Genomic DNA, 14,962 nt, shown 5'->3' with positions numbered 1-14,962 from the left:
TGACAATCAATGTAGTGGCTCATATGAGACTACTCACGACCAGAGTAAGATCCCATGTCAGAGGTTTGAGTTCAAAACTCCTGAACAACATTGAGATTTCCCAGGATAAAGATTTCTCCATGCCCTTTAAGTGCAGTACTAACCATAAGGCTGCCTTGTAGCTTGTGACAGCCAAGACGAAAAGACCTTTCTTGTTTTGGAGAAAGATAAGAAATCCGTTATCTGCTGAACAGATGTCTTGAGTGGAGAGAAACCCCGTCAACAACACCAATCGCAGTAGATGGCCCACTTGCTTTGGTAAACCACTGACAAAGACCTCCAAGATAGCTGGACATCTGGCCCCCTGCTTTGCAAGAAAACCCTAGCTCACAGGAGATATTTGACAGTCTCTAGCCATGAAGCGATGGGGACCCTACCAACTGGTTGAATCTCCACATGAGGCTGGCAAAGGAGGTTGTGCCAAGGGGGAATTTTTCTCGGAATTCTCTGGCAGAGGAAACAGGTCTGGGAACCACTCTGCCTGTGGCCACAGAGGTACCACCAAGGTGATCCTGAGATTCCTGGAATTCATTACTCTGTTGAGGACTTGATGGATCAGGCAGAACGAAGGGAAGGCGTACACCTCGAGATTATCCCAAGGATGCTGTAGAGCGTTTTCCGCCAAAGAAAGAGGATTTGGGACCACTGAGAAGTATACCTCCAGCTGACTGTCGAAGCAGGTGGCAAAGAGGTCTAACATGGTCTTCCCCAAAGGTGAAACACCCTGTCTGCTACGTCCTGATGCAGAGACTTCTCCATACCTAGGACTTGAGTACAACAACTTAGCTTGTCGGCCACCACATTCCTCCTGTCTGAAATGTACCTGGCCATGAGTTCCACCAAGTTGTCAATTACCCACTAGTGCATCTCAAATGTTATGGAGGAGTAATTTTAGTTTATATTTGACAACATCTCCAAAGGTTGTGTGAGAGAGAGAGAGAGATTGGTGGAAGAATGAATGGGAGTGGTTAGATGGCGGTCGGAAGCATGTCTGTTGTGGCACTCTGTAGGTAGTCAATGGAAGTCTGTTACGAGAGTTGTAAACAGTGAGGCGTCTGGTCAAGTCAGTGTTGGTTTTGGCAGCAGTTTTCCTTTGGTGTTTCGTTGTTTGAGTGTTATTTGATAGATTTTGGGGTTGTGAAGTTGTTGTGCGTGTGTCTGTCTGGTTGTGGTGAGGTTAAGAAGGTTGGTGGTGCATTTTCGGTGTCTGTTAGTGGTGGTTGGGGCAGGGTTGGTTTTTGGCGGGTTGTTGTACTGGCTGTAAGTCGTGTGGTTGTCGTGTTTTTTTCAGGCGGTTGGTGTTCATCTGCATTTAGTCGTTGGGTTATTGAGTTTTTTGTGGGGTTGTGGGTCCCGGTGGTTGATTTGTGTTTGGTTGTCGGCGGTGGTTGTGTGTTGGCTAGCCTATAGCTTATATCCAGTGGACGACAGCACAGCCTAGTCCTAGGTATCAGAGCCAGCGGGGGAGTACCTGTTGTGTTTTTTGTTCTGTATGTAGGTATTGGGGCAATTGTCCTGCTGTGTTTTTTAGTGTTAAGTGGAAAGTGTGATTGAGGGTGGGTTGATAGCTAGACAGGTTAAGTTTATGTGGGGAGGTTACTTGTTTTTGTGATCCCGCCACATTATTTTTTGGCGCCCGAACAGGGACTGTTGGTGTGGCAGCTGCAGGACAATTGGTCTAGGATAGTGTGTATGAGTGGTGAGAAGTTGAGATGGAAGGATTGAGTGAGGGTGGAGAGGCTGAAGGAGGAGTTGAGGTTGGAGAGGGAAGTAAGAGGACAATTAGAAGGGATAATGATGAGGCTAAGGGTAGAGTGTGAGGAGCTGAAGAGCGAGTTAGAGGAAATGAGAGGAATGCTAAAGGAGTGCAAAAGTGGAAATGAAAGAAGAAGTGAAAGGAGCAGAAGAGAGAATGGTTGAGAAAATGGATGAAAATTCTTGGGGATGATGAAGGGGTTCATTGGGAGAGGGAGCTGTAGGGGGTAGGCCTACTGGGTCCTTGTGATAGGCCAGAAGTGGTAAAGACAGTGGAAGAGCGAGGGGATGAAACTACGAGTGACGAAGGTGACTTGTTTGTGGTAGGTAAAGGAAAGAAGGGAAAGAGACAGGATAAGGATAAACCTGAGGACAAGAATAAGAAGGGGGCTGAGGAAAAGAAGACGATTAAGGGAAAGAAGGTTAGGAAGGATGACGGACAGGATGAGACTAGGACTGAATACATTGGGGAAAGGGCTGAGAGTGATAGGAGCGGTGATTTGATAGCGTGAGTGGAAACAGGTGGGTAGAAAGAAGGGTAAGAAGAGCGTAATGAGGAGCATGGATGTTAGTATGGAAGTTGATTCCCTATATTCGGACGAGGTTAAGAGGGATCAGAATGGTAGTAGCGAAAGTGAGAGTGAGCGGGAAGTACGAAAGGCTGTATATATGAGAGATACCCTAGATGTGCACAATACGAGGAATATGGTAGTAGGGACATAGGGGAGGATTATTTTAAGAATATGAGAGGTATTGTGAGGCAAAGTATGGGGTAATAAGAGAGTCTGGGCAAGAGAGTTGGGTGGCTTTTTTGACGGGATTTTTGTTGAATATGTATGGGGTAATGATGAGTGTAGGGAATGTGCCGTATGAGAGTGTGAAAGCCAGGATTGTGGAAACAGGCGAAGAGGATAAGGAGTAGTGTTAGATATAGGAGAAAACATGGTTTTTGATGAGGTAAGAATGAATGTTGGTGAGTCGTTGTCGATGTATGTGTGCAGGTTGGAAACATTGGCCAGGAAAAAGTTTGGGGACGAAGGGATAAATGAGTGTAAAGAGTTAGTGAGGAAGTTGTTGGCGACTGTGCCTGAGAGTGTGTATGAGTTTGTAAATCTGAAACGTAAGGAGAAAATGCGATGGACGAATGAAAGGTTGTCGTGGAACGACATTTTGGAAATAGTAGAGGATTATGAGTTGGATAGGTGTATGAAAGAGAGTAGAAGTGTTAGTATTAGGACTGAAGTGGCTGATGTTATACCAGGTTTAAGAGCTATAGGGAGGCAGTTTTGGAAGGGCCAAGGCGAATGGCAGAGCGAGTGGTTGATAGGAGCGTTAGAGCCAGTAACGTAAGTATGGTTAGCCCTAAGAGAGATCGGAGTGCAAGCGTTGGAAGATTAGGGTCGGTTAGTCGTGAATGAAAGCAGCAATGTTACAGATGTGGAAAGCTAGGGCACAGGAAGAATGAATGTCGGTGGGCGTTGGGAGCTTGCTTCAGGTGTGGGCAAACAGGGCATTTGGTGAGCGAGTGTAAGAAAGATAGGGATGTTAAGTGTTACAGGTGTGGGCAAGTAGGGCATATAGCAATTGGGGATGTCGAGGTACTCGTGTGACTGAGGTGGTTTTGCGGTAATTGCGGGAAGAATGGGCATTATGCTAGGATGTGTAAGGAACAGCGGGCAAAATGTGTTGAATGTGGAATGGAAGGTCATGTGGCGAGTGTGTGTAGGCGAAAGAGGATGAGTCAGGTTGGGAGTTCGGGAAACTAGGTACAAAGGGGATTCAGTTGGGTGGGTCCTCTGGTGTGCGGTCAGTAAGAGTGATGCATGTGCGTGAAGGATTGTTGCATGAAAAAGGGTTTGGAGGAAGAGCTCATGAATGTATGAGTGTAAAAGTGAGGTGCAAAGGGGTGTGTTTGGTTGCTTGATTGATACTGGGTGCAGTGTCAGTGTTCTTTTTAAGAATGGATGTGACAAGTTGCGGAGTGAGTGTGAAATTAGGAAATGTAAAGGGGAGGTACGAGGAATAGGAAATTTGGGTATGCCTGTGGTGGGAATGTTGCGTGAAAATGTAGAAATCGAAGGGGTAGTGATGGAGGAAGGTGACTTTTATGTGATCGAGGGAATGAGTGATAAGTATGATATGTTGTTAGGATACAGGTTCTTGAAGAAGTGTGGGATGGTGGGTCCATCCGAGCAGGAATATGATTGAGTTGCATAGGAAGGGGAATGTACATGGAGAGTTGGTACTTGGATGGGGATGGAGGAGTAAGCAGTAAAATATGGAAGGGAGTGCCGTTGGTTGCGAAAGAGAGTGTAAAAGTGCCGCGAGAAGTTGGAGAAGTTGTTAGTGTGAAAGTTGCGTGGCCCGATAGTCTTGGGATTGTCAAAGGTGACAAGTGTGCATATGTGGTTGAGGCTGTGGATGCGAACAAGTTGGTAAGAGCGAGTGTGCATGTGTACGACGGGATTTTGGATATGGAGAATCCTCGGGTTTTTGTGGCCTCATTGCCGAGTGTTAGGAAAAAGCGAGTGCGGGGTATACGTGAAGGTGATTGTGTGGGGTTGTTGTATACGTTGGTGGATGTGGACGACGAAAGATATGTTAGGGTGCGGCAGGTGATGACAGGTAGCATGAAAGAAAGTGATGAGTGGAAAGTATGATGAGTTGAGAGAAAGAATTGGGGTTGGATGAAAATGTTGGTGATGACGAGAGGGAGCGGTTGATGCAGATGTTGTGGGATAAGGCGGGGTGCGTTGAGTCGGGGTGATGAGGAATTTCAGGGATCTAAGCTCCCAGAGTTCAAGATAGTTTTGAATGACGATACCCCCATATATCAGCATCCCTGACACTTTTCTGCGCCTATTGCCCGAGAGATTGAGGAACAGTGTGAGGAACTTGAGAGAGTGGGAGTGATCGAGAGGAGCGAGAGTGCTTGGAATAGTCCCATAGTCCCAGTACGCAAGACAGATGGAAGTTTGAGGATGTGTGTGGATTACAGGAAGGTGAATGAAGTGACTGTGAAGGAGCGATTCCCGATGAATGTGGTGTCTGATTGTGTGTATAAGATGCATGGGATGAGAGTGTTCACAAAATTGGATTTGGTAAAGGGCTATTACCAGATGCCTCTTGAGGAAGGGAGCAGGCATGTTACGGCTTTTTCGAGTGGTAGCTGCCACTATCAATTCAAGAGGTTAAGTTTGGATTGGCTAATGCGCCTGCTGCCTTCCAGAGGTCGATGAATGTAGTTTTGATAGAAGGAAGGTGACTGTGTTTATAGATGACGTTTTGATTGCAAGTGAGACTGTTGAGGAGAATGTGGAACTGCTTGTTGAGAAGGTGTTAGAACGGTTGGAAGAGGTTGGAGTGAAAGTGAAGCTGGAGAAGTGTACGTGGTTGGCTGGGAAGTGGAATTTCTTGGTCATAAGGTGAGTGCGAGTGGTGTAAGGAAGAGTGAAAAGTTTGTGGAAAAAGTAAAGGAGTTTCCACGTCCCCGGACCGTGCGGAGTTAAAGTGGGTTTTTTGGGTTTGATTGAGTTCGGGAGGAAGTTCGTTAGGGATTGTTCGGGTATAGGGAAGCCGTTGACTGAATGGACTGGGAAGAAAAATTGTACTAAGCTTAGGTGGGATGAGCGAATGGTGGGAGCATTTGAGAGATTGAAAGAGGAGGCTGCTAGGGACGTCACCTTGGCTTTCCGGACTACAGTGAGGATGCCAGTAAGCTTGAGTTGTATGCTGATGCTAGTAAGTTTAGTATGGGAGGATGCTTGGTGCAGATGCAAAAGGTGAATGGGGAGGGACAATTGAGAGTGATTGCGTATGTGATTAAAGCTTTTAATAAAGACAGAGCTTAAGTATTCGGTGGTTGAGAAGGAGCTTGCGGCAATAAGGTTTTGTGTGAAAGCGTTGAAAGTGTTTTTGTATGGGGTAAAATTTGTCATAAGGGACAGATCATCGGCCGTTAGTTTATATGATCAAGAAGGAAAGTGTGAATGCTAGGATTGCGAGACAATTGAGGATTTGAGTGAGTTTGATTTTAACTTAGAATATGTGCCGGGGAGTAAAATGTGATTGCTGATACGATGTCTAGGATGCATGGTAAGGACAGTGGTGTTGTGAAAAGTGACTGGGATCCGAATATGGTACCTGAGGGGTTGGTTGTAAAAGAGAGGTTTGAAGGGAATGACAGAATGTGTGAATGTTTGTTTTCAGCATTGAAAAACTTGGAAGGTAAGGGTCTGGTTGAAGAGGTCCCCGGTAGTGAATGAGTTTTGCGAGTGAGTTGATGAGTGATGTGCAGAAGGAAGTGGTATGTCCGGAGGAACAAGGTGGGCAAGGAGAAGTGTTGTATGAATTGTTGTCAGCAGTAGCTGAGTTGTTTGGATAAAAGTGTTGTTGTATTTGGATGGGACCCCAAGACCGGTTGAATATCGAGGAAGGGTGATACTGGTAATGAACGTGGGGTTTTGATGATTCAGTGCGGGGAACGTGGTTGTAATTGGTTGGTTACAAAAAGGGACTGTGAAGGGGATCTGAGTCAGAATTGTGGAAATGGGGAGTTAGCTGAGGAGGATTGTGATGTGGATAATCAGGTGACGTGGTAGAATGTGTGTATGCATGGGACTCGAGGGAAAATGGTGACGTTTGTCCCAAGTAAATGATAGTGAGTATTGTAGTTTGGTTGACACAGGGGCACAAGTTTCCTTGGTGAGTGGGTCAGTGGTGAGTGAACTTGAGAGATGTGATTGGGAAGTGAAAAGGCAGTCTACAAGTGTGAGAATACATGGGTTGGGACAAGGAAGTGTTTTAGTATGGGAAGAGGTACGGTTAAAGGTTAGGTGGGGGATCTTGAAGTAATGCATAACTTTATAGTTTATATGAAGAAAAATGATATGCCATCTTGTTTTTTAATAGGGATAGATTTTTTGAGGATCCACGATATAGACGTAGATGTAGGAATGGAATTCTTAGAAAGGGGGGCAGGCAAGTAGCTAGGATTCAAGATGGTAATGTGTTTGTAGCAAACTTTGTGGGTATGATTGATATTGCTAGGAGTGAGAATGATCTGTTGAGTGAGGAGAGAATTGAGGAAATGCAAAGAAAATAAAGTGCCTGGAGATAATGTGTTGCGACAATGTGTTTTGGGAGGAGTGCGTGTGGAAGACTGGCCATGTGAGTTGGATGTATATAAGAGGGTTGCTAATCGTTTTGTGGTGTGCAAAAACATAGTGTACTTTTTGCATCAGGAAGGGGTGTATGACAAGGAAGTGTATGTGCCAGTGTTTTCTGTTGAGTCAGCTGTGAGTATGTGTTGGTGCATGATCGGTTTGGGCATATGGGAAAAAATAAGTTGTGGGAATGCATGAGAGAGAGATTGTATGCTCCTGGGTTGAGTAAGATTTGTGTGGATGTGGCTGTCACGTGTGAAGACTGTCAGAGGGGAAAGTATCAGAGTGTGCATGCAAGTCCACCTGTGTTGCGATTGCAGATGAAAGAGCCGTTTGAAATGCTTGTGATTGATTGTGTTTCTTTGCCCAGGACTGCGAGAGGACACGTGGGGATGATTGTGATGGTGGATCACATGAGTAAATTTGCTTATGTGGTTCCCATCAAAGATAAGAGGAGTGAAACTGTTGCACGAATGGTGGGTCAAGTGATGTTGCCCATGTGTGTGTGTAAGCCGGCAAAAATGTTGAGTGATAATGGACCTGAGTTTGTGGGATGGGAATTTGAAGAAATGTTGAAGGAATGGGGTATTGTGCCTGTGTATTCTACTCCGTATATGCCCAGTGCAAATGGGTTGGCTGAAAGGACTGTTAGGACGATGACTGCAGATTTGGGCGAATGATGAGTAAGAGTGACAAGCATTGGGATATGTATGTAGGACGTGCAGTTTGGGTGTATAACGCCACCACTGCAGAGAGTATAAGGTATGTCTCCTTGTAAATGTGTTGAATTTTGAAAGGATTGTCAGACCGCGGTTGGGTCTGTCAGAAGGTGATCGGGATTTGTGGAAGAAAGCGAGTGAAAGGTTTGAGAGAGTTTTTAAGAGTGATAAGGTGTTTGAAAGAGGTGGTTGAGATGGGAAGAATGAATGTGAATACCGTAAGGGAGAAATTTGAAGGGCCTTTGAGATTTTGGAAGTGGGACCGAGTGGATTGAGTTATGTTTTGGGGAAATTGCGAGTAGGTGGGGGACTGGATGAGGTTAGGGCACACCATAACCAGCTCCGTAAGTGGAGGGAAGTACCACACTATGTTCGGGAGAATGCGATGAGTGAGTGGTTGAGGGTGAATAAGTATGAGCCGACTGTTGGTGAACAAATTGGTCTGGGAGATCGACAGTTGGTGTGGGTTGAGTATGGAAGAAAACAGAAGAGTGTGGAGAGAGGAAGTGGAAGGGAAAAGCGTGAACGGCATGGTAAAGGGGTTGGTGGTAGGGTGCAAACGGTTGATAAAGCGTGTGCTACGGATGACTTTGGGGGAATGAATGATACTTGTAGTGTATGTGGGTTTGAGTTGACAGGGACAAGTAAGACTTCAGTGAGAAGGAAACTGAATAGTGAGGAGGTGGTTGATAGGATGGATAAGTCTTTGCAGGAGTTTGACAGAAGTATGGATGAACTGAGTGGTTTGGTGGCCGAAATAGGGGAGATGTTGGAACCAGAGTTGGAAGACATCGGTGAAGTAGTGAATGGAATTTGGGAGGATGGTAGTGAGGGAGATAATGTGAGTTTGAAAGAAAGTGGTTTGGAAGAAGTGAATGGCGATGTAACTGAAAGAGTGTATGATGGTCCTCAAACAAGATCCAGGGGACCTGCATCTGAGTGTCCTTGGGTGTTGCGAAAGGCTATTTAGTGTGGATGTTGTGAGTGTAAGGAGATGTCAAATGTAATGGGGGAGGTAATATGGAGGAGTAATTTTAGTTTATATTTGACAACATCTCCAAAGGTTGTGTGAGAGAGAGAGAGAGATTGGTGGAAGAATGAATGGGAGTGGTTAGATGGCGGTCGGAAGCATGTCCTGTTGTGGCACTCTGTAGGTAGTCAATGGAGTCTGTTACAGAGTTGTAAACAGTGAGGCGTCTGATCAAGTCAGTGTTGGTTTTGGCAGCAGTTTTCCTTTGGTGTTTTGTTGTTTGGGTGTTATTTGATAGATTTTGGGGTTGTGAAGTTGTTGTGCGTGTGTCTGTCTGGTTGTGGTGAGGTTAAGAAGGTTGGTGGTGCATTTTTGGTGTCTGTTAGTGGTGGTTGGGGCAGGGTTGGTTGGCGGGCGGGTTGTTGTACTGCTGTAAGTCGTGTGGTTTGTCGTGTTTTTTTCAGGCGGTTGGTGTTCATCTGAATTTAGTCGTTGGGTTATTGAGTGTGGGGTTGTGGGTCCCGGGTGGTTGATTTGTGTTTGGTTGTCGGCGGTGGTTGTGTGTTGGCTAGCCTATAGCCTATATCCAGTGGACGACAGCACAGCCTAGTCCTAGGTATCAGAAGCCAGCGGTGAGTACCTGTTTGTGTTTTTTGTTCTGTATGTAGGTATTGGGGCAATTGTCCTGCTGTGTTTTTTAGTGTTAAGTGGAAAGTGTGATTGAGGGTGGGTTTGATAGCCAGACAGGTTAAGTTTATGTGGGGAGGTTACTTGTTTTTGTGATCCCACCACAATGTCAATGCCCCTTGAGTAGGACTCCTTCCAGTGGTGAGGGGATAAGGGGCCCTGGCTTCTGTGGGAGTGTAATAGCACTCCCACAGGTGCCCCGGGTCCTGATGGAACATCCTATAGCCCTTTCTCTCTCACTTTCAATCCCTCTCTCTTCTACTTTCTCTACTTTCCTGAATCTTTCTATCCAACCTCTAAATTTCTATTCTGTGTTTTGGACCGCTTTTGTCAACAACTCTTGGAATGGACCTGACCAAGCTTTGACAGTCCATCTGATTTGATGGAGGGTGGGGTTGGACTTCATCCCTCCTCACCCGCAGAACTGGAGTACCTGACATATTCGAGCGAGGGGAAACTTTTGTGTTAAACTCTGCACTCGGTGCTGGGTCCAATCTCGACAGACTGATGACCCCCAAGGCACTGGGTGTGCAGTGTATATCTGGGTTGGACTCCTAGGGTGCTATATCACCTTCTAATTGTGGCTCCATGGTGGGTATGGGGCCAACCTGGATGAATGGTCATACCATAGTTACATGGATTTTGTTCTCTCCCCCCCCCCCCCCCCTCTGTTGATGACCCTTGCTTAATTATGGATTTGTATTGGTAGTAATATAAGTGATCAAGTCGATTTTGACATATTGCATAATCACATGAGACAGTTTGGCAAGGTAGATAGAATAAAGTTACAAATTGCTAAAAGCCCAATTTCTTATGAATGTTACATCACTTTTGGCAAAGCTGAATATGCCTCCAAAGCTCTAGGTAATCTTGATGGTAAAAATGTCTTTGGTTCAGTTTGTCATGCAAAATTGTTTAACGTAAACAATTTAGATGTGGATGAGACAGACTATGTACCCAGCAAATTTGAGTTAGTAGCCAACAACACCTGGCAAAAGATGACCCAAAATTGGTTTGGCATGTCGCCAACTACAAACAGGGCAAAGAAAACTTTTCATCTGCATGCAGATATCTGCAGAGGAAGATTGGTGCCATTCCTAAAGGTAATATAAGAAGATATGGTAGAGGAGTCTTGATCAAAGGAAACAGTGACATTCAAATTAAGATGCTTTCAAAATTCCAACCAACTGAAGATGGAAATAATTTAGAAGTACGTATTCCTATGATATAGGAAAGGATGTACAACATCCTCTCCTATAGAGTTTAAAACACAAATTTCCAACAGATTCAATGTACTAGATGACCCCTTTAAGCCATATCAATCTCACAGCCGCTGGAAAAGATGTCTCAGTCCTGCTCAGATTTAAGTACTATTCAGAAACTGCTACTTCTGAAGTAAAGGGAAATCCTACTGATTCTTTAAATATGGTTAAAAGTTTAGATATCAAACTGAACCAACAGGATGTGCAGGAAAAATGTTCAGACTCCCTATCATCTAATAAAATCAAAAGTCTCCCAGGCACCGTACTTAGGAGACTTTCAAATCTAAGATAATTCGGCTGTATTACTTCGAAAACCTAGCCAAAACATGACTTGGCTCGGCACGAGAATCACAGTTAAAATTCATATTTAATATCTTGCAATGGAATTGCAAAGAACTTAGGACTCATTCTGAAGAGTTAAAATTATTATTGAACCACTGTGATCAAGATGTAGTTTGCCTTCAAGAAACTCAGTTAGGCAACTCACTATGCAATCCAAGACTAAACCATAAAATGGTGATCGAGCTCATGGGGGTGTTGCAATTAGTTAGAAAGTCTGTGCAACATACAAGTGTTCCTTTGTACACAAACCTACAAGCAGTCGCCATTCGAGCATGCTTTGAAAGAGATTTTACTATCTGCTCTATTCACCTCCCACCTAGGTCAGAGATTACTTTGAATGACATTCAGGCGCTAGCTAATCAACTACCTTTCTTACTACTGGGGGATTTTAATGCCCATAATAGTCAATGGGAAGGGATACATTGGATGCCGTAGGTAGAACCATCGATGATTTTATCCTAAGTAATGATCTTTCTCTTTACAATGATGTTTTATTGATGTTTCATAACACCTACACCAATGTCTTTTCGGCCAAAGATTTAAGCATTTGTTCACCTACTGTCCACTTAGACTTCAACTGGTATGTAAATGAATTTTTGCATGGAAGTGATCACTTCCCCATACATTTAAAGTATGCTAGAAATATACCTTATGAATCTCCTATAAAGTGGAAGGGGAATGAAGCGGATTGGGTGAAGTATGGAGGGAGCTTTCAATTATATCAGGAAGTAGAGTCGTTTGAGTCACACTTAGATACATGTGATTACTGGACCTCAACTACACAGGATAATGCTGAAAAATATATCCCAAAGAGAAAGGGTAAACCAAGCGGGCCTGCAGTTCCCTGGTGGGACCAAACCTGTGGCAGACTGAAGAATATTGAGAAAATGTTATAGAAGGTTTAAGGCAAAACTCTCTGGAACAACTAAAACTACATACCAATGAGCCTTAGCCAAACAACGAAAATATATTGGAAAAGCCCAAAAAAGAATCATGGCTTCACTATATTAATGATATTAATTCTAAAACGCCACAAAGATTAGTATGGGAAAAGATTAAAAAGCTAAGTGGAAAATTTGTTCCATCAACTCCTACTTTAAAAATCAATGATGTCCTTATTTCAAAACCAGTTGATGTGGCCGAAAAATTTGGAGAGCATTTGCTAACATAACTAGTTCCAAAAACTACACACCACAGTTCAAAAAGATCCGAAATGCTAAGGTGTCAATTAGATTTAACAAGCAAGGCAATGAAGCATATAATGCTAAGTTCTCACTAAGGGAACTACGAGAAGCTTTCTCACCTTGTGAGTCAACAGCCCCTGGTCCAGATAACATTACATACATGATTAAACATCTTCCAGAACAAGCCAAAATATATCTCATGAAAATACTCAATAAGGTTTGGGAAACGGGCATCATTCCCCCATTTTGGAAGATAGCCGTAGTAGTTCCAGTCATAAAGCCAAAAAAAAAAAAAAAGGAGATCCATATCAGCCCACCAGTTACAGGCCAATTTCATTAACGAGCTGTGTCTGTAAATTGTTTGAGAAAATGGTGAACTCTCTTCTAATGTGGCATTTAGAGAAAAACAGATTATCTTCTGTTCAGTTCGGCTTTAGGTAGAATCGTTCTGCATTGGACCCTTTATTGAGATTATCAAATCAGATTCAACAGGGATTTTCCAATCTATGTCAGACATTAAGAGTTTTTTTTTTTTTTTTTTTTATCTGGAGAAGGTCTATGATATGACATGGCGATTTGGCATTGTTAAACGGCACAGTGAAATCAGAATCGGGTAATATGTTAAACTTTATCAACTCATTTTCAAGTGACAGATATATATGAGTAAGAGTTGGGAATAAGTTTTCTTGTTATGAGATGGAAGAAGGTGTCCCACAAGGCAGCGTATTGAATGTTACCTGGTTTGCTATTGATAATCTTGTGAAATCTGTTTCTGCTCCAGTTAGGGCTTCACTGTTTGTGGATGCTTCGCCATCTATGTCACCACATACGACGCTGTGTCAGCTTGTAACTACCTGCAAAAGATAATAAAAAAAACATCAGTAAATGGACTGACGAGCATGGTTTCCAGTTTTCTTCATCTAAAACTAGCCATTCAGTTCACCAGATGTACCCGCAATGAAAACTATTCCTAATTTGAAACTGAAGGATTGTCTTATTCCTTACAAGAAAGAAGTTAAGTTTTTGGGCATATGTGACAGCAAGTTGACTTGGCATAGTCACATTGACTAAAAACTAAGGTTAAAAAATCCCTTCATATTTTTCTAAAAACAAAGGTTAAAAAATCCCTTCATATTTTAAAGGTGGGATCAGGATTCGACTGGGGAGCTGATAAGAAAAGTTTACTGACGTTGTATGACTCCTTATGTAAATCAAAACTGGACTGGCTGTCAGGTATATTCACCTGCCAGCAAGTCCAGGTTATAAGAATTGGACATAGTTCATAATATGGGGTTAAGAATATATACAGGTGGTTTCATGACATCTGTTTAGAGTATCTACATTGACTCTCATGAACTTCATCTAGATCTGCGAAGAGAAGAGCTTGGGTTGAGGTACACCATGCGACTTAAAAGCTCTCAAGGGAACCCTACACAAAACTTTTTAGAGGAGTGTGACTCAAGAAAGTTTGGTGAAAGATCTTCCAAACCTTTTCAAATAAGACAGTTGAAGTAAAACCATCCTCTGTTCCCCCATGGCTTATTCCCAAGATTTCCTTATGCTCCAAGAAAATAAACAAAAAGAAACAGTCTGAGGTAGAGGCAAGAATTATTTTTTTAAAGCATGACAGTAAACATGATAGGCAAGTAAAGATTTACACCGATGGATCAAAATCTGATGATGGATTTGGATGTGCAGGTGCAGCTGTGCATGGGAATGAAATTTACGAGGCAAAATTGCTGGAGTTGGTTTCCATATACACTGCAGAGTTATCGGCTATATTTAAAGCTTTAGAAATTATTTATAACTCGAATAAATTTTTTTTTGTAATATATAGTGACTTAGGAAGTGCATTAAATTCATTAAAGCAGTTGTATACAATTCATCCTCTGGCACAAAAAGCCAAGGAGTGGCTCTTGGATTTCATGTCGCAAGAAATCGGTATGTTTCTGCTGGATCCCAGCCCATGTCAGAATTCGCGGGAATGAGGAGGCTGACAGATATGCAAAGGAAGTGGCTGTGAGTAATTTGTATCGGGTAACCAAAGCGCCACATGTTGATATGAAGAGATTCATCAAGTTGTACATCTTGAGAAAGAGGCATGAGAGATGGTCCTCCCCTCTCTTAGCCAACAATAAGAAATATAAGATAGGAAAAGCATAGGAAAATGGCCCCCTCTTTTCAAAAAGGGAGAACAGAAATAGTTTTGGGGCACCTTTGCATTGGTCATACTTTAGTAACCCATAAGGTTATTTTAGAAGGTGGCAGTGCACCAGTCTTTTAGGAGTGATGCTACCTTATCAGTGGAGCACATCCTGGTGCACTGAGTAAACTATACGTATGCACTAGTGAGATTTTTAAAAAGTATTAAGATTTTGTTGAAACTTAGTAGCATGGTAAATTTTAACTAATTTTATTTTATATTTTATTAATTTTGTTCATTCATTCAAGTATTTATTGTAACCACCTTGTTCAAGAATTTAACGGCTGTATTCCACCTACGCTGAAAGTAATTCCTTATGTAAAGGGCCTCAGGTTTGTATAGTTAGGAAAAATACAAATTACTTTCAAAAATTGTGATATTACTCTATTTTGTAGGAAAAATACGAATTAATTTTAAAAATTGTGATATTACCCTATTTTGATTTCGGCTAGCTTTATGGGTTATGATTTGGTTAGCTTTATAGGTTATGATTTTGTATACATAGATTTTTGCCAGGTTATTAAATCTTGCTTTCCGTTCCAGTTTAACTTCTTTCAGTGACATGCCAGTTATATCTTGAAGTATTTTTAATTCTGTGCTGTAAATATACATGTGCATTTTGTCTTGCACGATTTT

This window comes from Macrobrachium nipponense, chromosome 3, assembly GCF_015104395.2.
Source record: "Macrobrachium nipponense isolate FS-2020 chromosome 3, ASM1510439v2, whole genome shotgun sequence".
Classification (NCBI taxonomy): Eukaryota; Metazoa; Arthropoda; class Malacostraca; order Decapoda; family Palaemonidae; genus Macrobrachium; species Macrobrachium nipponense.
Note: the sequence above shows the minus strand (reverse complement) of the source record.